Raw genomic sequence first — 22,717 nt, forward strand, 5'->3', positions numbered from 1 at the left:
ATATTATTTTATATATTTTGAATATGTATCCTCTATCTAATATTAGTGGTCGATTTAGTAATTATTTTTTACTGTTCGTATAACATAATTATCATGATAGTTAAATAGATGAGGATCTATTGAATAATTTTCAATGTGTAATTATTTTAACATTAAATCATATGACGATAATTAAGTTTATCCCTTTTGTTGTATATAATCTAATAATCTAACCATTAATGTGTGAAAATTTAACCATTAATGTGTGATAATTTAACCATTAAATTTTCAAAGAACAATAGTATATAATCTAATAATCTATTTTCTTGTATGTCCCCATTGACTTGGTCTCCAATTCGTGAATGTGTCACCGGAGTTGGTAATCTTAAAACTGAATTATCAGGAATACCTTTAAATTGAGATTTACCTATAAGATACATCACAAATAGTATCTTGTGCGGTGATGATTTCATTCTGCGTGGTTTTCTTTTCCATCTCTTTTTTTTTGCGTTGAATTTAATCTTCAAACAAAATAAAAATACGTGAATAATGTCAGATTGAGTTTTAAATAAGTTAATAATCAGTTAAAATTTTATAAATAATTGCTAACACGTAGACATAAAAAAAGGTATGGTATGGAACGAATAAATTTTAAAAAAATTAAACTAAAATAAAATTAGTCACCAAAAAAATTATTAAAAAAATTGACGTTACGAGAACCTCTTTGAACTACTCCTAGTTGCACGACCAGTCATGGTGTTGCGTTATTCGTAACGTGAGTGCTGAAAAGGGGTGGATAACAAAAAAATATAAAACAAATTAATGAAAAGGCTGAATAATACTGACATTACTCTAACAGTTATTTATAACGTTTTCCATACTTATTTGAAATTTAACAAGTTAGTTTTTTTTAATTAGTTCGACCACAGATGCAAAATCTGTTAAAGATTTTTTCGGTGGCCTTTAACAATATTCAAATTTAAGTTACTTTTTGCAGAAGGTGACAAACCGTTAAAATTTTTTTCAAAATTTCAAAACGAAAAACCGTTACTGAATTAACCAAATTAATTATTTTAAAATTTCAAAACGACAATTAAGTTATTATTCGATAAAAATAGAAATTGATATATTTAATTTTTAGCATGAGTATTTAATTTTTTTTGTTTTTTATTTATATTTTCTGTTGTTGGTAGAACAAATAAAGATCATCGAATCAGAACTAACTAATAGGAATTAGAAAAAATTGTAGCATATCGACATTTACTTAAGAAAATAAACAAAAGTTAAAAAAAATTCAACCCAATTCAAGGAACCCAGGAAAAAACAAAAAGAAAGCAGGAGTTGGAGAGCATGGACGGCGGGCGAAATCGACGGACGGGCGATGGCAGTGGCTCGAAGAGATGAGGCCGCGGAGGCGCCGACAACGATAGACGGTGGCGGGAGAACCTTAATTTTTTGTTAAATGTAGAACGCTAAGTTTTCAATTTTCAATCTAAGCTTTTCAATTCTTCACGAATAGGGGGTATTGGGGGAAGGGGCAAGGGGCAAGGGGGATGGGTTAGGGAGACGCGTTTACGCGTTTGTTTCTTTTCCTGTTTTCTTTTTTTTTTTTGTTGAAACTCAAAACGACGGCGTTTTATAAGAACCGATCGATTCCTGATCTGGTCCAACCGATAGATAACCAGCCGGTTCAGCAGTTTTCAAATGCTATTTAATTTGGCGGTTTCACATGTTGGTACGGACCGTTTTATTCGCCGATTCCCGGTTGAAAATAAAATAATGTAACAGAAAATAAATCGTAGCTTTCAAAAATAATCACCATACTTTTATCACGCTGCAATATTTGAATAAGATATTTTAAAATAAATTAAGAAAAATATCACTTAAATTTAAAAATTGAGTGTATTTTTCAAATGTGGGCAACATTATGTAGATTGAAAACAAATTGAATTTCGTAACTTTAAATTTGATTTGTACAAAATTCAATATTTGAAATTATAATTTTTGAAAAATACTCAATCATTAGCCCTTATAAATTCAAAGCACCTAGATCATAGATAGTCAAAAGTTTCTATAATTTAGGTATTCGTACGAGAAAAATCTTAGTTAATTTTAACTTGAATTAACTATTATCACAAAAACATGTCTTCGAGGGGGAGAGGTAGGAGGCCGAGCAAGGAAAGAGATAGATCTACCATCAATGTCACAAGCGAATCGACAGAGCCTTGTATAAACATCATGGACAAGAATAGGACAAAGCAGAGGAAAAGAACGCTGAAACAAATAATGGATACATCATCAAGGTAACCGATCCAATTTTATTGTACAACTAAATATGGTCGTTATATTATGATCGGTCTATGTGAATAATAGATTTAAGCCCAATTTTGTGTTTTTCTTAACATTAATTTAATTCTTAATTATTATCCCATACTAATTAATATAATAAAAAATATTTTATTATTTATTAGTACATATCTTTAGTACAAGATTTTAAACATTCTCTGAAATTTTGTAGAATGTTTTTAATTACAATTTTTAAAACATGAATCATTCTTTTCTGTGTAAATAATTATTCTGCAACATAACTCATGGAAAAATGTATTAGATTAATATTTTAGCGTATATTTCGTGAAGAACGATGTAATCATTTTTTCACCTTCAAAAAGCTACACTACTCATATATGTTCCAATTTTATTACTATGAATATATTAGACAAAAAACTGTTTATATGTTTATGCTTTCAATTTTATTATTTTCGATATTGTAATGCCTAAAATATATAAACTGTATTTTTTTAGTTAAAAAGAAAAAAATATCACATTTTTTGTGATAAATTTTTTATATGAATTAATTTTCATTAAATTTTATGTACTCTTTAGAATACGATATTAACATTTATTAATTATTTAGTATCTGCTGATGCTTTAAATATATGTTCGTAATTTGTGTGTTATGTGCAACATTTAAAATACAGCTTTCATAGAAGTTTAAATACGGGTAACAAGAAATAAAAGGAGGTGAACTTGCCCCTTAACAAGAACCAATTTCAACACGTTGAAGCTCACTCACCACCCAACTACAACCAGTATTACCACCAGCATGAAATTATTTTTACTAATGCAGTTGATAAGATGACAACAGCCATAACCTCTCTGACGAAAATTCTCGAAAAACAAAACCAAATGGCTTATCCATTGTACGCTGTTAATAGAACTAGATCGGACAATCCGTACATAGAAAATTTAGCTATTAATAATATGACAAAGTTGACATAGATAAAATAATGAGCAAATTCATTCGATCCCAAGAATGTCATAAAACAGTTGTACAACCCACCCTACACAAATTTTTCCCTAGCAACAATTCCGATAACCACGAAAACAACGTTACTCTCAAGGAGCTCTTCAAACATAATGTCTCCCCACGAAGATCATCTGAATTAGATTGGAATTCAAATACAGGAATATATATTGGTAAAAAGGGTACCTCATCATTTGCGCTGCCGTGGCGTTCATGTGGCCTGAAAATTCCACAGGTATGTGTATAAAAACATGAACTTGTATTGTGATGACATTGTTTAGTATTACTGTTTTCAATTTTATTGTTTAATTACACATGATGATGGCTTCGTGTTTGTAGTGGATGCCCATTAGTTTTAGACTACCGGAGGACAGGATTCTAACGACGGATGAGCTTGCTTGTGTTGCTTATATTTTTGGCCCGGATTTAAAGTTCCAAGTTAATCGGTAAATCCTTATAACACTATTCGACTTGATGCAAGTCTATTTTATACATTGGTAACAACAATTTTCTGAACTAAATATTTGCATGTGTATTTATAAAGGGATGAAGTACTGGTGTCAACTCGTACCTCATATGCAAATAGAGAAAGTTTAGCCACGTTAATTTCAGGAGAACAAGTCATCCAAGATGTAAATATTTATTTTTTATTATTTAACATGAAAAGTACGAAATGTTAATGTCATGTATCGTAAAATTAAAAATATATAATGTATTTGTTTGTAGGTTATAGATTCCCTTACTTGCATTCTCACACAAGAGCATAAGAAGCTTAACAAATTGCCATCCGTATGGTTTCTGCCAACAACTTTTTCGGTAAGTTTTAGTACAAAATTACCCCGAAAAAATTTGTATTTGATAAGTTGTTTGGTTTAAGTTTCAAGCAGCATATGAATAATTTGATGTCATGTTTTTTTATGACAATATAATCAGCAACTAGCACTTACATGGTCCAGACTGTAACACCCTAACTATCAAAATGTCATGCTTCCGGCTGCGCCACTCTGATAGCTCGAGTATTACCACGACTTTTATAATATTTAAGACTAAAATATGAGCCTATTTAAAACTTAAAACCGCATAACACTTCGATAACTCTTTTTCGTGAAAACCTAAACATACATGCACATACAATTCAGATATAACCTTAAGATATATATATATATATATATATATATATATATACATATATATATATACATATACATAACACTAGTTTACAATTATACATATCATAATTTCCTATCCCTCTTACAAGCTTCATAAAGATAAAGGTGAGAAAAAAAATAATAGCTACGGTGATACAAAAAGACCGAATAAACAGAAAATAAACATAACTCTCCTGAAGCTTCGTCTTCCATATCCTGAAAAGGAATAACCTGTAGGGGAGTGAGAACGTCGTCCTCGCTTGTTCTCACTATAGGATTACAGAAATTGCTATAACAAGATACGTAAAGATAAGATCATTCTTAGAGTTCAGTGATCATTGCTCGTCTTATGAGTCTTTCCAAAAACCATAGGTTCATATTCGTAATCCAGAAAATTCCTTTTTTTGAAAACTTGCTAAATTTCTCAAATATTCTAAAACAAAACCTTTTTCCTTTCTCAAAGAAAATGTCTGAAAAGTTTTTCCTAGACCGCAACCATGAAAGCAGTTACCTACGCGGTATAAATGATCATCTCGTTCCAAGCATAGGTTTATTAAGTCTATACTGAACCGATCAGATACTTTATACATAACTAGGACTCAATATACCAATCACGGCCTCAAGCCCATCCAATCCAACACGGCCCCTAGCCCAAAAAGCTCAATCAGCAACCAACTCATCACAAACCAATCAATTCAAACACAATCACAATTAATGTGGTTCAAGCACAATCAAGAGCAATTACAACAAGTATAACAGTTAGCAGTTAACATAAGTATTCACATAGGTAAACCAAATATAATATGCACACCCAAACAATATCACATAGATGCAAATGATGAATGCCTGTCCTACTGGCTGTGATATCACATTGTCGGTTCAATTGCCAACCCGACACATTCCCATGGGAATGTTGCCCTTCGGTCACGTATAAATGGGAACCCTCTGGGATAACGTGCCCGCCACACGGTCCAGGATGTTAGTGCCTGCACACTCCTGTGATCCGAAAGGATGTGAGTGGGATACTTTGCCTCCGACCTCACATCTACACGTAAGCGGGATTAACCACCGTCCTTACACGGGCGCCGCAACCTCGACAAGCGGGATTAACCACCGTCCTTGCCAGGCGCAAGCGACTTATCAACAATCTCGTCATTTATCAAATCTCTCATCATAAGCGGGACGAACCCGGCCCTTATGCCTACCAACCAATAACTCATCAATCTTGATGATATCCACAATCAATTAGGCTCAATAACTGATTTCAAATTCATTCTTGGCCCATTTTCTTTTAAATAACAAACGTATTCAATTCACAGCTAGCCAAGAATCACTTTTCAAAACGGAGCCACTTTCCACATCTTTCCAACACTTCCAAAGATCTCAAAACCATGCCAAGTTCAAAATCTCTTTGAAAGACTCAAAATCATTCATTTCTAAATCAAGATTTGGTCGTAAGATTCCTCAGCGGAGTCTCAAGACTTCAGGGGAGAATAACCTAACTCATTTCTTAAATTCCTTGAAAACCTCCGAAACTTTAACTTCTTGAGTTGAATAAATAGAATAGAGTTTAAACCCAAAACCAAATCGTGTTTCCAATTATTCCGCACCAATTTCAAAACCAACCAAACTTAAGCCAAAACCAAATCATTTTTAAACCGAAAACCAATTTCAGTTTCATTCTTAAATCTGTTTCCAAGGGCTCGGGAAGTGTTTCAATTTTAATAAATCAAAGTTTTAGAAAATACTTCAAGCTCTTCCTAAATGTCGTAAAGTGAAATAGATTAATTGAAAACCACATTTATTTTAAACCCATTAAAACCCCCTCCAAAATCTGTTTACGTAAATCAATTTCCAAAACATAAAAATTTCATATTTAAATTGATTTTTAAGGCATAATTCCTTTCTTAATAATTACATCCAAGATATAGAGATTTTCCTACTAAGGCAAGTTCAAACATAATTTATTTCTCAAATCTTTAAGTCAAAGCATAATTCATTCTTTTCCAAAATAACAATTCTAATTAAAATCTCAGATTTTCTAGAAATTTCGGCAGCATCTCCCCTAAAACTTGGACTTTGCCACCCTTTTCGGGTCCCAACAAAACCAATCATCAATCCTATCTGACAGGTTCAAGACTAAATCAGTTTCCAATAAAATAAAAATCAACTTTCAAATTATCAAAAATCATTCAAATCAACCAATCCATAAATCTCCAATTTATCAAAATCAGACATTGTTACAATCAAACAAGCACCCATATTCATTCAAGATAAAACCAGACAATTCATAAGACTCACATAACCACCAGAAATACATTTTGTACAACATATCTATTTATAACAACTTCCACTTTAAAATGAATCAGTTTGTATAAAAAGCCCCTACCTCGATACGTTGAAATCACAACCCAAACTCGCTAACTGACTCCTTTCGTATTGACCCGAATCAACTGCAGTCAAAACCTCAGCTCCAACCCGCTTTCTCAGCAACCACAACCACTCTAATCGCAACATATAATAGCCGAGATTAACTCTCATAACAACGAATGCTACAACACCTCAACGTATAATGGAGCAGTAACTAGAGGGCTTTCAGATCGAGACGCTTACCGAACGAAGAAGGAACGGCTGAACCGAAACAGCGGCGGTCTCCGAACCGGCTTGGCGGCAGCCCGGTAGCCACCTCAAACAGCAGCGGCTACTGGATTCCGACAACAACAACTGAAATTAACATGCAACGACAATGAAGCTTCCGGAAACCCAAAGGAAACGAAGACCAACTTAAACCCTTACCAGCCGTGGCATTCCCGGCGGCAGCAGCGGTGGCATGGAACTCCGGTGACGCAGCAGTAGCGCAAGCACGACAACGGCGAGGCCAGCAATGTGGCGGCGACAGCAGCTCCGCGGCGGTTCTCCCTCTCTTCTTTGCGAACGGCGACTGGCAGCAGGGAGGGTGGATGGCGGCGGCACAAGCAATGGGACGCGGCGGCGAACTCCTTCCTGTGGGACTCCCTCGCGAGTCTTCTCTCTCTGCCCGATCTCTCTCTCTCGTCGTGCTCGCCGGCAGAGGCAAGATGGCGACGACAGAACCCAGGCGGTAGCTCTCCGGCGCGGATCTTGGCTCGCGCTCGCCTCTTCTCTCTCCTCCATGGTTGGCGATGGTGGCGACGGGAAGAAGCTCGATGGCGTCCTCTTCCTTCCCGCAAGCTTTCTCCCTCAGCGCGACGGCGTGGTGACCTAGCGGCAAGACGGCGTAACTCTGGAGCGGCTCCTCCCTCTCCTGGCGACAGAACGGCGACGGCGCTCCTCGCTGGCACCGCACCATCCCTCTTTCCCGATTCCTCACTCTCTCTCCGTTCCGACCTCCTGGCGGCAACGGTGGCAGTGACGCCCACCGGCGCCACCTCCTTTCCTTCCTCCTCTTTTTCCCCTCTGGTCCTCGCCCTCTTCTCTTTTTCCCTTTCTATCTCTTCCTTTCTTCATTTTGTTTGCAGCTACTGCTGTTGTTGTTAGGGTTAGGTGCACTAGTGTGCACTGGGTCAGGGGAACCGGGTAACCGGGTAGGGTTTCCAGGGTTAGGGTTGTGTGTGTTGAGTTTTAGGATTAGGGTAAAATTAGGTACAAGGGTAATTTTGTAATTTCAAATAAAATAGGGATAATATGATAATTGAAAATAAATTCTAATCCAACAATAATAATATATATAAAATACTATTTGATCATTCATTTTGCAAATTATTTTTAATAAAATATTCAAATCCAAAAATTAGAAATAATATACTAAATTTCTTTATTTTTCAAAATAGTAGTATCAATATTTTAAAATATTAATTATTTAGTCCAAATCATATAAAAATCCTTATTATTTCACAACTACCAACTTTACAATTTAAATATATAAAATAACTCAATAATTGTAAAATTAGATAAAATCTTAATTTAAATAGCCCAAACTCATTATTTTTAGATTTCTAGAACTTTAAGTTGTAAATAGAGAAATACTCCATAAGCATAGAGTTTGGATAAAAATCTTAATTTATTTCAAATCCAATTAATCAAAACTACCTTTAATTACCTTCAATAAGATAATTTATGAAATTAAAAATATAAATAAATATATGATTTGAGATTAGTTCAAAATAGGACTTCTCAAAAGTCTTGGGTCTTACACAGACCACTCAATCAACTAAGGGAACAATATGCAGATAACTACATGTATAAGATTGAGTACTTGTCAAGGGTAAGTCCTTTAATTTCTAGTAAATAAAATATGATTTATTTAATCCAAAATGTATGTTTATCTTAATAGCATAGACTCACAATTCTCATTATTTTGTAAATAAGTAGATTTTTGTCCCCATCAAAAACCTCAATGAGCATTGGTTCCTGATGATCGTAGACATGAAAAAAAAATAAGATCTTTGTGCTTGATTCTAAAATACCAGACAAAAAATATGGCATGCTATTATCAGTTGAAACCATGGTAAGTGGTCTAGTTTGATTTCTTTAAAAGTAAAATTAGTTTTTCAACTTTTATTCTCTACTAATTTTGAATGTTTTGTGTATAACAAAAAAAAAAAAAAAAGAAAACACCACATTGTTTGAAATTACGATTTGAATTTGTATTTTAAGATCATTGCTGTATTCGGTTTGTAAGTGATTTAGTAGTTTGTTTAATTTGAAATTAAGGTTCATTTGTTAACACTAATATCGAATTAATAATTTTTAAATTTTTTATAATCTAACCATTTTAGACAGGTAATAAAAATTAACCCGTTACATTGCTCGCACTACACAATATCCAACCACATTTTATGTCACACAGGTAGGGCTGGCAATTCATACCCTACCCGCGGGTACCCAACCCGGTCCAACCCGCTCGGGTAGGGTAGGCTATCCGATCCGCTGCGGGTAGGGTAGGGTACGGTCCGGGTATGCCTGCGAGTAGGGTAGGGTACGGGTTTAGGGTGTACCCTACCCTACCCTACCCGCACCTCATATATAACACATATTTTATTAAAAAATAGGTATATAGTGAAGGAAGTGAGAGTTGAACCCACAACCTCCCTTATGTAATGACTTACAATAAGTGATCAACTACTAAATTAGTTAGTTAATTTAGTAATTTAGAGCATTAATTTTTTATTTTTTATGTTATTAATATGTATAAAATTTGATATTTCTGCGGGTAGGGTAGGGTAGGGTAGGGTTTAGAACTTTAGGGTGCGGGTAGGGTTAGGGTTGAGAGATTCTTGACCCGCGGGTAGGGGTGGCAAAGCGGGTCGGCCCGCCCCAACCCGCCCCGCCCCGCCTAGGACCGCCAAATAAACGGGGCGGACCGGCCCGCCCCGCCAACTAAAATGGGTTCAAAATGCTAGCCCGCCCCGCTTTATGGCGGATTGGCGGGCTAGCCCGCTTGACTCTTTTTTTTTTTTAGAAAAATAAAATTTATTAAAATTAACAAAAAATAATAATTAAAAAATCAAACACAAATAAAAAATAGTCAAATTATAATATAATTTTTTTACTATTTTTTTAATTTTTAACTTCAATAAAATTGTTCAAAATAATATTTGTCAATAGAATCATCTTTATTTTAAAAAATAAGTCACATAATTTGAGCATATATACAAAATTGTAAAATAAAATAGATAAAGTTAATAACTCAAAAAAGAATAAAAACAAAAAATGAAAAAAAAGTGTTTAAAAATTTTATAATAGTAATCACTCTTTTATTTAATTAAAAAAAAGAAAAATAAAAATCTTCGGCCCGGCGGACCGGCCCGCCCCGCCCCGCCAAAACCCGCCAATTTGGCGGTGCGGGTTTGGCGGGTTTTTTTAATTTGGCGGGCTCCAATTCCTAGCCCGACCCGCCTTTTTTAGTGGGTTTAGCGGATCGGCCCGACGGGCTCGACCCGTTTTGCCACCCCTACCCGCGGGTAGGATAGGGTAGAGTTTTAATAAAATTTTCAACCCGCGGGTAGGGTTAGGGTAGAGTCCAAACCCTACCCTACCCTACCCATTGCCAGCCCTACACACAGGCTATATTCATTGAACGAATGTTAGAACTACAATTCTAGTGAAATCACTGTACCTCAGATTTCTAAGTTTCGTATCGTGGAACCGTCTGACCTGCCACAACAGAGGAAAGGCTCGTAAGTAATATTATTTTTAAAAAAAAAATTTTACTGTCATGTCTATTCATTTTGTTATGTACGAATCATGTGTTCGGTTAAACTAATAAAGTAGTATAATCACACATTTAACTAAACAGTAACGACTGCGGTATCTGGGTTGCTCAATGGATGAAAGAGTGCGGGTGGACTGATAATTTTGGCATCACGGTAACAAACCTTATTCATTTTATAAATTTTTTATTATTATTAGGAAAAAATGTAATATATATCTAAGTATATATATACTAATTGCTTCGTACTTTTTAAAATTATTAGGTCAATGACAATGATAGGATGAAGCTAGCAATCGACTTGGTTAGCAAGGAATTCAATATGAAGAAGTCAGAAGTTATGGATAAGGCACATGCATATATGAAAGATATACTACAAAAACAGTCACGACTGCAAAAGGATATATAGTTTTTTTTTATTATTTTCATCGCATTTTATGTTACCTGAGTATTTCAATACCCGTTTCAACAATTTTTAATAAGAATCTAAAGTAAAGGAAGTTGGATAAATTGAGAAAACTTGTACACACTGTAAGAGATTTTAGGTTTGGTCACTATTAGATATTGTAAGCTGCCAATTACATATCTAAATAGTTTTGGATCACCAAAGCTTGAACTTCCAAAAGCCATGTTAACATTAGACCTCCATCAACATTAGTGTAAATCTCCCATATTCTTCATAGCAAACTTAGCATTCAGTTTCTCTCTGGCATCTCTGTTCGTTCTATCTTCATCCGTTAGCTGAAACCTTCCCTCACCGCTAACATCTCTGTTCATTCTGTTCGTGCTTCAGGTAGGTCTTCTCCTTTTCTCCATTTTGTAGTATTTATTTATTTGTGTATTCTAGCCTGAGTTTTGTGTTGTTCATTCTTGTGATTACTAATTCTAAAATTTCTAAGTTCATGATTTTTAGTTCTGAATATCTTATCTTTTGTGACTGGGAAATAGGAATAATTTATTTTGGTTAATTACTTAATTTTGTTCATGATTTTTGTTAGCTGGAATTTGAATTTTGTTTGTTGTAACTTGGAATCATTTTGTAGTATTTATTTGTGTATTCTAGCATGAGTTTTGTGCTGTTCATTGTTTGCTTGATGTCCCTTAATTTTGTTCTGAACTGAGTTAATTGGAATTGAAGTAGGTAATTGGAATAAGAGTAGATTTAATTTTGATAAGAAACACCTTGGATGTTGTTGTGTTATTTTTCCGAACCTTTCATCTTGTTATAGTTGCTGATGTTGTGTTGTTGGTGTTTTGTTTTGTTTTTTTTTAATTTATCTTCTTTCAATTAATTAGTGATTGAAAGAGTAAGCGTGGTGTACTAAATATTTAAAGATGATTATATAGGATTATGGAGAGCATTTGTCAGGGAGTGGCTGAATAGAAAAAGGAAAAATAGGTAAGCAACAGTTGCTTTGTTGAATTGGGACCCTGCCCAAGTAGATAGAATTTGACTTCGAAACAGTGAAATTAATATAATCCACTTATAGTAATTATATCCCAAGGACTTGGGATGATCTCCTCTGTTTGCTTGTGTTCTTCTGTTACTTGAGGATATAGCCATTTTTTGCATTTGTTTTTGGTTAATTAATTCAAAATAGCCAACATACCCCTTCAGAGAAATTGTCATTGGAGTTAATGTTGGATTCAGTCCTGCTGCATTTTGGCCTTCTTGAAAGAGATAACCTCTATGTTTAATTTCCTGAACAATTATAGGCTTCTGTCTTTCCCTCATTTTTTATTCACTATATGTTTGATTGTAGCCTCTGCTTCTCAAATATCAATTCCTATTGTTTATTTATTATTCTTTTTTTATTTATATTGTCAAAATCTTGGGTTCTGCTGATTCTATTTTGAACTAAGATGCATAGGCATTAGTATATTGAATCCGATTTTATTGCCTAATACTGGAAGTTAGGAAAAAAATATGTTTTTAAATGTTAAGTTTATTATAAAACCTCCCTTTTTCATTAGTCACAAAAAAAACCCTCCTTTTTCATTCCTGAAACTTTTAATTGCTTTGATCTTTTCTTGTTGTTATAGTTATCTTTTTTTGGGTGACTTTACTGACTTGATTTTATAATTTTGCTCTTTCCGTTTACCCTGGAGGTTTCAACATCATTCTTAGAGAAAATACTAACACATACTCCTAAATACACAGTTATATACCCTTTTTTTTCTTTTATGTAGTATGGCACAAAAACGAGGACAATTTATTGCATTACTTCACAACCTATGTAATGTAAATTAACCTTTTAATAGGATCAATTTTAGAAAGAACATGCCAACTATTTTATAGCTTTTTTAGAGTTATATCTTCTATTAGTTAGGCCCTCATGCTTTTTTGTATAGCTGGAGAAGGAATGGAATTATAGGCACTTGTTCTATGTCAAGATCAATAAGCTAATTAGTCAAAGTCTTATCATATATTACCTTTTATTATGTTTATAGTTATATCATTCTTTGATGTGCATTTAGTTTATTAGCATGCACCAAGTGCAATTGTGCATTCTCCAAGTTATTACTATATTTGGTTTGAAAATTTTGAAATAATATACACCATGAGTAAGTTCTTTTAACATATGCGTGCATAACCTGAAGTTAATTCTTTTTTATTCTGGTACTGGTTATTGATGGCTCTTTTACAACTAAGATTCTTAGAACTAAATTGACTACTTTATTGTTCATGTCTATGTATTTGCATAATCTACTTTAACAAACTTGATGGATACTACTTAGCAATTGGAGAAAAACAATAATATGAAAATATGTTGCAAGTAGAAGCATGTTCCAAGTAAGAATAAGAATGTCTGTTTAGGTCTTTAAGATACAAAGAAGCTAGTCAACCAAATGGAAAGTATAAAAGTAAATACAATTCAATGGATTGTATTAAAATCTTTTAGTTCTTTAATAATAAACTTAGTTTTGCCTTCAATATATTTGGCATGCTTTGGTCCTTTTGGGGTTAAATTCCTGCCTACACTGTCTGTATTTTGTTTCCTAATTTTAGATTTTTGTGAATAAAACAATGAACACCAGATTTTTTTAATCATTAAATCTTAAAAAAAAGAAAGAGAAGAAAAAAAAACAACCAAAACATAAATTAAAAATATAAAAATTTCAAAACAAAATAGGACTTTATTTATCTTACAAATTAGATACTTATTTTGTGTCTTCATTTCCTCTTATACAAGTATAGACACCTTTAAAACATGATGTAAATTGATGGATTAATTTATCTACACTTATGGGAATTATTATATATTTTTATTAGTATTTTAAATTTAAAGGAAATGATATAATCATGTAGATAAGTGAAGGTGTGACTTGTTTACTCAAATTATTACTCTAATCTGATGCAGAGATGGGTAAGATTGAAAAAAAAACTTGCATGGATGTGGATTATGCAGTTTATTTGCATATGGATATGTATACTAAAAGTATAAATATGTAATGATTTTGTTTAATAAAACTCCATTATGTATATATGTATAAATGATTTGGATCTGGATATGGACGAGCCTAATTGGAAATATGAGATTATAAAAATGTGTTATGTATGTTATTTAGAGGCATAGAGAGTCAACCCCAAAGGTGACCCTTTTTCTTTTTGAATGAAAATTTAAATTTTCATTTAGAAAAAAATAGTGAGACTTTTTCACAAAATAGGTAATATTCAATATGGTATTTCTTTATTTGTCATGCTAGATCAGTTTATGTTTAATTTGTTTATAACTGTTAGTAGTTTTTGGTTCCCTGTCTCTGTTTATTTAGTTTTTGATCATTGATCACTTGAGTAGTCAAAGTAGATTTGCTTTTCTCTTTTTACCAGATTGTTAGTAGTTTTTGGTTCCCTGTCTCTGTTCATTTAGTTTTTGATCATTGATCACTTGAGTAGTCAAAGTAGATTTGCTTTTCTCTTTATATCAGATTTACAATTTATTTTTTTCTTGTTTTTAATGGTTTCTATTGTGTTAATTGTAACACCCTCACTATTAGTAGTCACGCTTCCGGCTGCGCCACTCTGATAGCAAGAAGTATTACGACTACTTTACATACTAAATAGTAAAATAGGAGCCTGTGACTCGACACTGTATTGCTGATTTCTTTTAAAAAAAGAAATAAATATTTTATCTTAAGAAAAATACAAGCAGGCACAAATTCATATACAAGACTCCTTACATAATAACTCAATATATTACATATTTAAAACATACAATTCCTATCCCTCTTACAAACTTGTAATAACAAAAACGAGGGGAGAAAATAATCTAATGAATACAACAACACATAAGCCAAACGCAGTGTAACTCTTCATAACGCTTCTTCCGGTTCCTGAAAAGGTAAAGCTGTAGGGGGTGAGAACCTAACCACACGGTCTCACCACGGAGTTTCAAAGTTGTCATAAGAAGATATTGAATAGGAAATCTGTTTTCAAGCTCAGTGACTATCATTGCCTTATGAATCTTTTAAAAAAACAATAGGTAATCGTTCAAAACCTTTTCAAAGAAACAATGTTTAATCTTTTAGAAATCTGAAACATTTCCTTTCTTATAAGAAAATCTCAATCAGAAACCAATCACGCAATCAAACAACACAATCATTAATTCAGCACCAAAGTTCAATCTCAAATGTAGCACGCCAGGACAAACACAGGCAAGGCAGACAAGGAAAGCACAAGTAGGCAGCAGTTACAGCAAATAGTTCAAGTAGCAGTTACGAACAGTTTAGCAATTAGGCAAACCAAAACAAGTTCAAACTCAAGCAAAGCATACAAATGCATATGATGCATGCCTGTCCTATGGCTGATGAGGCTCATCTGTCGGTTATCCAGCCAACCCGACAAGTCTGAATTGTACTTAGACTGTCCCCCGACGTGCATCCCCAAGAGTCTATGCATAGCTTTTTCTCAAATAATCAATATTACTCAATGGGGGTAACATTCCCGGGAATTTATATAGTGCCCGGTCACACACTTACGTCGTAGGGTCAACAGAGTATCGAGTTTTCAACCTGGTACACATGGTGGCAAGCCACGACACTTAATCCAGGGAACCTCGTATCTCAGATATTTCAAATTCATAAGCCATGTGAATAATTCAAAGTTCACATCTCAACATTCTCAACATCATAATCATTCATCAATCCAAATCTCATTTCCAAGTTCATTTCAAAGCCATATTTCAAATAAAATCCTCATCATCCTCTTTTTCATTCTGTTCGTTAACAATCTCAAATCCAAAACAAAATTCTTTCTTTGATAGACAAATCAATCTTAAAACATTTAATACTTAAAAAACAAATCTTTTTAATTAATTACTTTAAATAAAACTATCAATTTCATAAAATTTCGGCAGCATCTCCTCTAAAACTCGGACACTGCCACCCTTTTCGGGTCCCATCCAAACATTTATCAAACCTTTCCAAAACCTCAATCATTTTCCAAGATTCGGTTAGTTCCAATATCGAATAATTTTCAAAGCGAATCAATGTCCATAATAAATCTCTTTTTTAAAATCAAACCAACTCAAATACTAAATCATTTATAAAGTCACTAACTCAAAATTAAACCATTTCCAAAGCCAATTCCTTTATATCATCAAAAATAGCTTCAAAACCAAGAAAAGCCATTTTTCATAATAATCAACTAAATAACCTTTCAAACTAATTTCTTTTCAGCAATCACAAACTACTCAAGCAGTCAAGCAATCAGTCATTCAGTCCAGCAAACAACCACATTTAGAAGACAATTATAATCACAGGCATATATTCTCTCACATTAATATCTATTTATCACAACTCTGTAATATAAATTAGATTTTAAGAAAAACCCTACCTCATTCGCGATTCAACTACGCGACAAACTGTAACCACCATACCCCACGAGGCCTGAGATTTCTCATTCCTCATGACGTTAGCCGACACGCATATGTTTAAATATATATGCGGCATAGGTAGTAAGTTAAAATTATAATCGGTGGCGCTAAAACTTTTTTGTTTTTCCAAACGATAAGTTTTGGGTAATTAATTAATTACCGCTACAATCAAATTTTCTTTATTTTATTAGTTTATTAAGTTCACTGAATAATAAATTAGCAGAGAAACAACCGTAGATACATCGTTAGTCAATTAATACATGATCACAATTTTTATTATCAAACCAAAATCTCCTTGCTATATGTTAAGCCAAATTAAGACTTTAACTATCCTTGTATAAAACCTTTAATTAACCCTAAATTAAACAATTAGTTCACTCTAACCCATCAATGTTAACCATGGCTAACAATGAAAAGAAAAGAAACCTCTACCCTCTTCTTCCTTTAATCCCCACGGACATCACCCTCAAACCATAGTTACACCACTTAGTTAATTAGTTAGTGTATGCTTAGTCATTAGTGCTGGGTACAGGTGTTACTTTATCCTCCTACAAGAGCTACAAAACATATATATCTGGTTACACCTATCCCACCCTTTCCTTATTCAATTACTCAAAAGACAATAACCTGATTCAAAGAAGGGAGAAGGAGAGAAGACCGAAGGCAACCCCAACAGAGAGCTCGGTTTGCATGCAACCTTCTCCAACCCTTTCAACTTCCATAGGAGCTTGAAACAAGGTAGCTCTCACCTTTCTCTATCAATCCTTGCTGTTTTGAAACTCTTCACTAGGTAAGCTAGCTTCGGTTCCTTCCCCTCTATTCAATTCGGTTTTCACCATTACCCAACAGCCCAACCTTGTCTTTCCTTTCAATTTGTGTAGCTCAATAGCATTTTCTTAACCTCTCTGAACCACCGAACTGCCTAGTTTAAGGAGGTGTTGTAGCTGAGAAGGTGAGCTTAGGAGCAAGACATATCAATTTTCGACATCACCAAGTAAGGGTTAGGACAATTAGATTACTATTCTTGTGGCTGTACCTGTGATGAGAGTAGATAAACTATTATATTCTTGATTGATGATAAATGATGCTCTAGTATGTGTTTGAATGATGGTTATGTTATATGAATTGTTATGTTTGATAAAAATGCAGAAAAGTAAATTTGAGTTATGAATGTGTGTTTGTAAAAAAGGGTAAATTAATGAGTATAACCTCTTAGAGCTATGCTGACCATGCTAGAAACTTTAGTTAGTCAAAAGAAAGGTAAAACTATGGTTTTAGATGAATTTTAGGCTTGAACATAAGATTTGGCATGTGAAGTTGTTGGAAGTGCATTATGCAGAATTTCTGCAATTTCTGCATAATTGGCAGCAGAATGAATGAATTTCTGGGAGCATTCCAGATCATAATTTTTGATGAAATTATTTTTCTATGAAACTTTAATGTGTTTTTAATATCTCGTAAAAATTTCAGAATTAATTGATAAGTGGATTGGGAGAAATGAATTTTTGAAGATTGATGGTTTCAGCAGAAAATTCTGTTTCTTTACTGCAGAAGCACCAACTTCCAATTTACTTAATTTATAATTCTGATGAGTATTTGGGCTGAAACCAACGGCAGTCTCAAGATTTATGTGTCTAAAATATTCAGTTTAAATTTCGTGTCAAAACTCTTTTTAACCAATTAGATATGTTGCAAAAAGTGTGAGTTGCTTGCTGAATTTTGAAAACAGATTTGTATAAGGCAGGGCTGTGTTCCTAACCTCATAACTTTTACATGTGACATGGTAATAGTCTAAAATTTAGTTTTCTAGAAAGCTGGAAGAGTCTTATTTAAGTACATGAATTTTGAAAGGCAATGGTTGAGAATTGGATTTTTAGTGAATTTAACAAATTTACTACTCGCTGCTGTTTTTTCTGCAATGATAGCAGAATTTTAAAAACATTTGTACAATTTTCAGTTATGGTCGGAATGCCCCAGAACCAAGTTTTATTTTCTAAACCCGTGATTTTACAATAACTAAAGGGATTAAAGAGAGTATAATGACCAATTAAGAATGTTTACCTGGTAAATAGTTAAGGAAAGTTTGAACGTTGTTAAAGCTGAGGGAACCCGTAAGGGTGGTTTTAGTGCTATTTTAGAGGAGATTATGTCCGAATTTCTATAAAAGTTCAAGGACTTAGTTTAATGAAAATGTGTAAGTTACCCCTAAGAAAGGTTAAAGTTAAAGACAATGATATTGAGAGATAAAGTGAAGAAAGAAAAATGAGGAACAAGGAATGAAATAAAAGTTGAGAATTATATTGAATGGGCCTTGTGCCGTACTGCTAATGCGAAAGTGCCCGCCTAATGGATAGCCTGAGATTGCTAATGCGGGAATGTTCGCCTAATTGATAGAACTGTTCTTTACTGTGACACACATTGAAATGTTATTATAATGAGACCTAATTGACACGGGTAACCGTGATGCCAAGGTGTCTAATTGACACAGTAAAGGGACCATACTCGGGGTTCACTCTGAGTAACGTCGGGTTGCGGGTAGACAACCGACGCATGAGCTCATGGCCTGCGCTAGGAACAGGCATGCATCATCTTGTTTGCGCATATGAACTTCTTGTGAATTATTTACTGCCATTTCTTTCTTGTTCATGCTACTTGTTATAAATATGTTTGTGCCTTGAGTCTCTGTGTTTGTTCTTTTTCTGTTTCGCGACAACTTAGAGATAAAAACCCTAGGTTCCCCTTTTTCCTTACTGAGAACTCTAGGTTCTCACCCTTCTTTTCTTTCTTTTCCCCCCTCCCCAGACAGGTCCGGCAGAGGAGTCCTGTGAGTTTCGTGCTAACCGCTGAGCTGTGAGGATCTGGCGCGCGGCGGAGTCTTCATATGGAGCATGTTTTGGACCTCTTTTTTTGCACAATGTTCGGAGATCACTCCAGAGTTAGTCGCAGTGGATCTTTCGCTCCTGTTTGATGATCTTAGTATCACTTTCCCCTCACTTTGTAGTACTTTTAGAGGGGTAGGACGTCTTAGTAGTTCGGTTCCAGCTTAGGAAACCCGTGTGAGGGTTGGGACTAATTTCTTCTTTTGTATCTGTACATATAACTTGGTGTAATACTCGGCTTTGATGGATGACACGTATCCTTGAACTTAACTCATGTGTATCATATATATATGTTTATATATGTTATTTTGGGGTGTTACACAAACTGCATTTCTATTCTTATCCCACAGCAACAACATTAATACTGACCGTCCCCGCAGCAGCCACAGCCTCTAAACACAGCCTTAGCCCAATCCTAAAATATTAATGTCGCGTAAAACTCAATAATCTATAACATAACAGCAACTAAAAGAGTTTGGAACAAGGAACGACTTACTGTGCTTACAAATAATAAAGAAAATGGAGCAACAACAGCTCCGGTGACGATGCAGCACCTTGATGCTGTACGCAGCAGCCATAGAACTCAGCAATCAAGACCCGTAACTTGATCCTATGACACCAAAACCTCAGATCCTCAAACAACTTAAAACAGAAATACCAATTTAAAGGTTTTGGAACGCATGGCTTACCCAAACAAGAATGAACGGCTGAACTGAAATAACGGTAACTCCGATGGTGGTTCCGGTGATCACCCACGCCACACCCGGTGACCAGAACGGCGACAACGACGGTGCAGCAGTTCAGAACAACAAGCAGCGGGGGCGGGTGACTGAAATAAGCATGCAGTAACGATAAAGGTTCCCGGAATCCAAAAGAATAGAAACCAAACTTTAAAACCCTTACCGACAGTGCGTTCTCCGGCGGCGGCAGCAGGATTTCGAGTGGCAGAAGCGGCGGTGGCTGGCGCGGGTCTCTATTTTCTCTCCTCTGCTCCCGAGCTCGCTCTCTCTCGCTCTCTCTAGCTCCTCCATAAGTGGCGGCAACCGACTCCAAGACGAGGACGACGACGACGCGGGTACAGTAGCGGCGGTGACGGCTTCACGGTGTGGGCAACGCTGGCGACGCGAAAAGGGTTCTAACACGGTGGTTGGACCTCAGCTCGGCTTGAGATTCCGCTCTCTCTCCCTCGCGCGTCTCTCCTCCCTGCGTGGTCTCCTCGACGCTGGCGCCAACGGCGACGCGACGCGACGCGACGGCGGTCCTGAGCTGCGCGGCGGCTTCCTCGCGGTACTCTCCTTCTCTCTCAGATCTCCTCTCTCTTCTGTCAGCAGCGGCGGCGACGGTGGCAGTGACACCCACCGCGCCGCCTCACTCTTCTTCCCCCTCTCCTTCCTTCCTCGGTCCCCTTCCTTCTTCCCCTTTCTTTCTCTTTTTTTTTTCCTGATGGGTTTTGGTTAGACAAAAGGGGGGTTTCAGCTGCTGTTGGTGAAAACTAATGGCGGCTAGGGTTTCATTAGGAGTAAGGGAAAAATTATAATTTAATTAGGATTAGGGTATGTATAAAATTAAGATTTTGAATTTAATTATAGTAAAGTAATTTTAATAAAATTGAGGCATGGAGTATAAATTTTGAAATCTAATTAAATCTCTAAAATTATTTTAAAATATTATTTGTGGTATTAAAATACTAATTGATTTTCTCAATAAATTATTCTAATTGAAAATTCATGGTAATATAATTAATTTTCTTTATCTTTAACTTAAAGTATTAAATAATATAAATTAAATTATCTAAAATCTAATCATATAAAATTCTTATTATTTCATAACTACTAATTTTATATCAATAATTATAAAATTAGACAAAATTCTAATTTAAATTGCCAAAACCCCATTATTTTCAAATTTCTAGAACTTTAAATCATAAAAAGGAAAATAATACTTAGGAATATAGTTTAGATAAAAACCTTAATTTATTTCAAATCCAATTAATTGCCTTTAATTATTTTTTTAATAAAAATAATTTCTGAAATTAAAACTATAAATAAATATATATAATTTGAGATTAGTTCAAAATAGGACTTTTCAAAAGTCTTGGGTCTTACATTAATAAGCTACTAGACCAACTTGATTAAATTTGGTTACTAAAAATAACGAGTATTTTTTGCCACAAGGATTTTTCTCTATTTTGTCAATTCATATATTATTTATATCAAATGATATTATGTCTTTTGTATGGGAAAATATATAGCTTGTCCTTCAAAATTGATACCTCTGGAAAACTTTTCTTTATAAGACTAATGACTAGGCTCATTAGTTATGGAAATTTGCTTATCTATTTAGAGCGAGGATCTCAACAAATACAGGACTTGAATTGGTAGTTTCAATGTTTCGCCTTGAAGAAAGCTATTGGAATTTTTCACTTTAGAATGGATTTGAATCTTAACAAAGTGGAGGGTGCATTCGGTTATCAATTGAGGGTATATGATTGTGTAGGTAGAATGGTGGATTGTCTAATGTCATTCTAAATCCAATTTTAATGTGGAATAGTAGAGAATTGGGGTGGATGTCTAGATCCTTTCCTCCATTCAAAAGTTTCATCAAATTTGGGTCTTGCCATCTTTATACACCCAAACAGAACTTTTGAAAAACGAATGTAATGGTAGCATTTTGTCCTTATTGAATATAAGTTAGTTTGGTAAACGAGAAAGTGATTTCTACCAGATTGAAGAAATCATACTGCCTATTTATTTTTATTTTATCCTCATTGGTTATTTAATTTTGATCAGAAACACCTTGGATGTTGTCATATTTTTTTGAACCTTTCATCTTGTTATAGTTGCTGATGTTGTATTGTTGTTGGTGTTGTGTTTTGTTTTTTTAATTTATCTTCTTGTAATGTCCTTGTTTGCTGGTATTCTTCTGTTACACACAATGCCCCTTTCTCTTTCACTTTCATATGGAAGAGGATGCTTTCTGCTTTAGATTTGATGTATAATCTCCTAAAAGTATTTACTTAATCTGAATTATTTCTATTTTATTTAATTGTGCTGCTTACTTTCTAAACTAATTTTCACTTTGCTCGTTTCCTTCGAAAGAAGTGAAATAGAAGTCATTAAGTAGAGAAGGCCTTAACAAATTATATGATATTAATTATGTATATCTATTGAATGATTATGAAGCAAATAAAAATGGGTAGTAGCCAGCCAGAAATAAAAAGAAGATGAATGCTTTTTCTTGTGCATTCCCTCATGATTCCTAAACATTAGATTAAAATGCATCCAACTCAGTGTTGTCTTCTTTTATACGCCTTATTTGAATTAATTTCTAATATTTATTAT

At 34.3% G+C, this 22,717-nt stretch overlaps 1 long non-coding RNA gene across 1 annotated transcript; it reads left to right on the forward strand.

The window, feature by feature from the left end:
* The first annotated feature begins 17,096 nt into the window (after positions 1 to 17,096).
* Positions 17,097 to 19,701, forward strand: LOC112728119 (uncharacterized). The gene is made up of 3 exons (XR_003166131.2): positions 17,097 to 17,287; positions 17,379 to 17,491; positions 19,300 to 19,701. It is a non-coding gene; the product is annotated as an uncharacterized lncRNA (long non-coding RNA).
* The last annotated feature ends 3,016 nt before the right edge of the window (positions 19,702 to 22,717 follow it).

This window comes from Arachis hypogaea, chromosome 12, assembly GCF_003086295.3.
Source record: "Arachis hypogaea cultivar Tifrunner chromosome 12, arahy.Tifrunner.gnm2.J5K5, whole genome shotgun sequence".
NCBI lineage: Eukaryota > Viridiplantae > Streptophyta > Magnoliopsida > Fabales > Fabaceae > Arachis > Arachis hypogaea.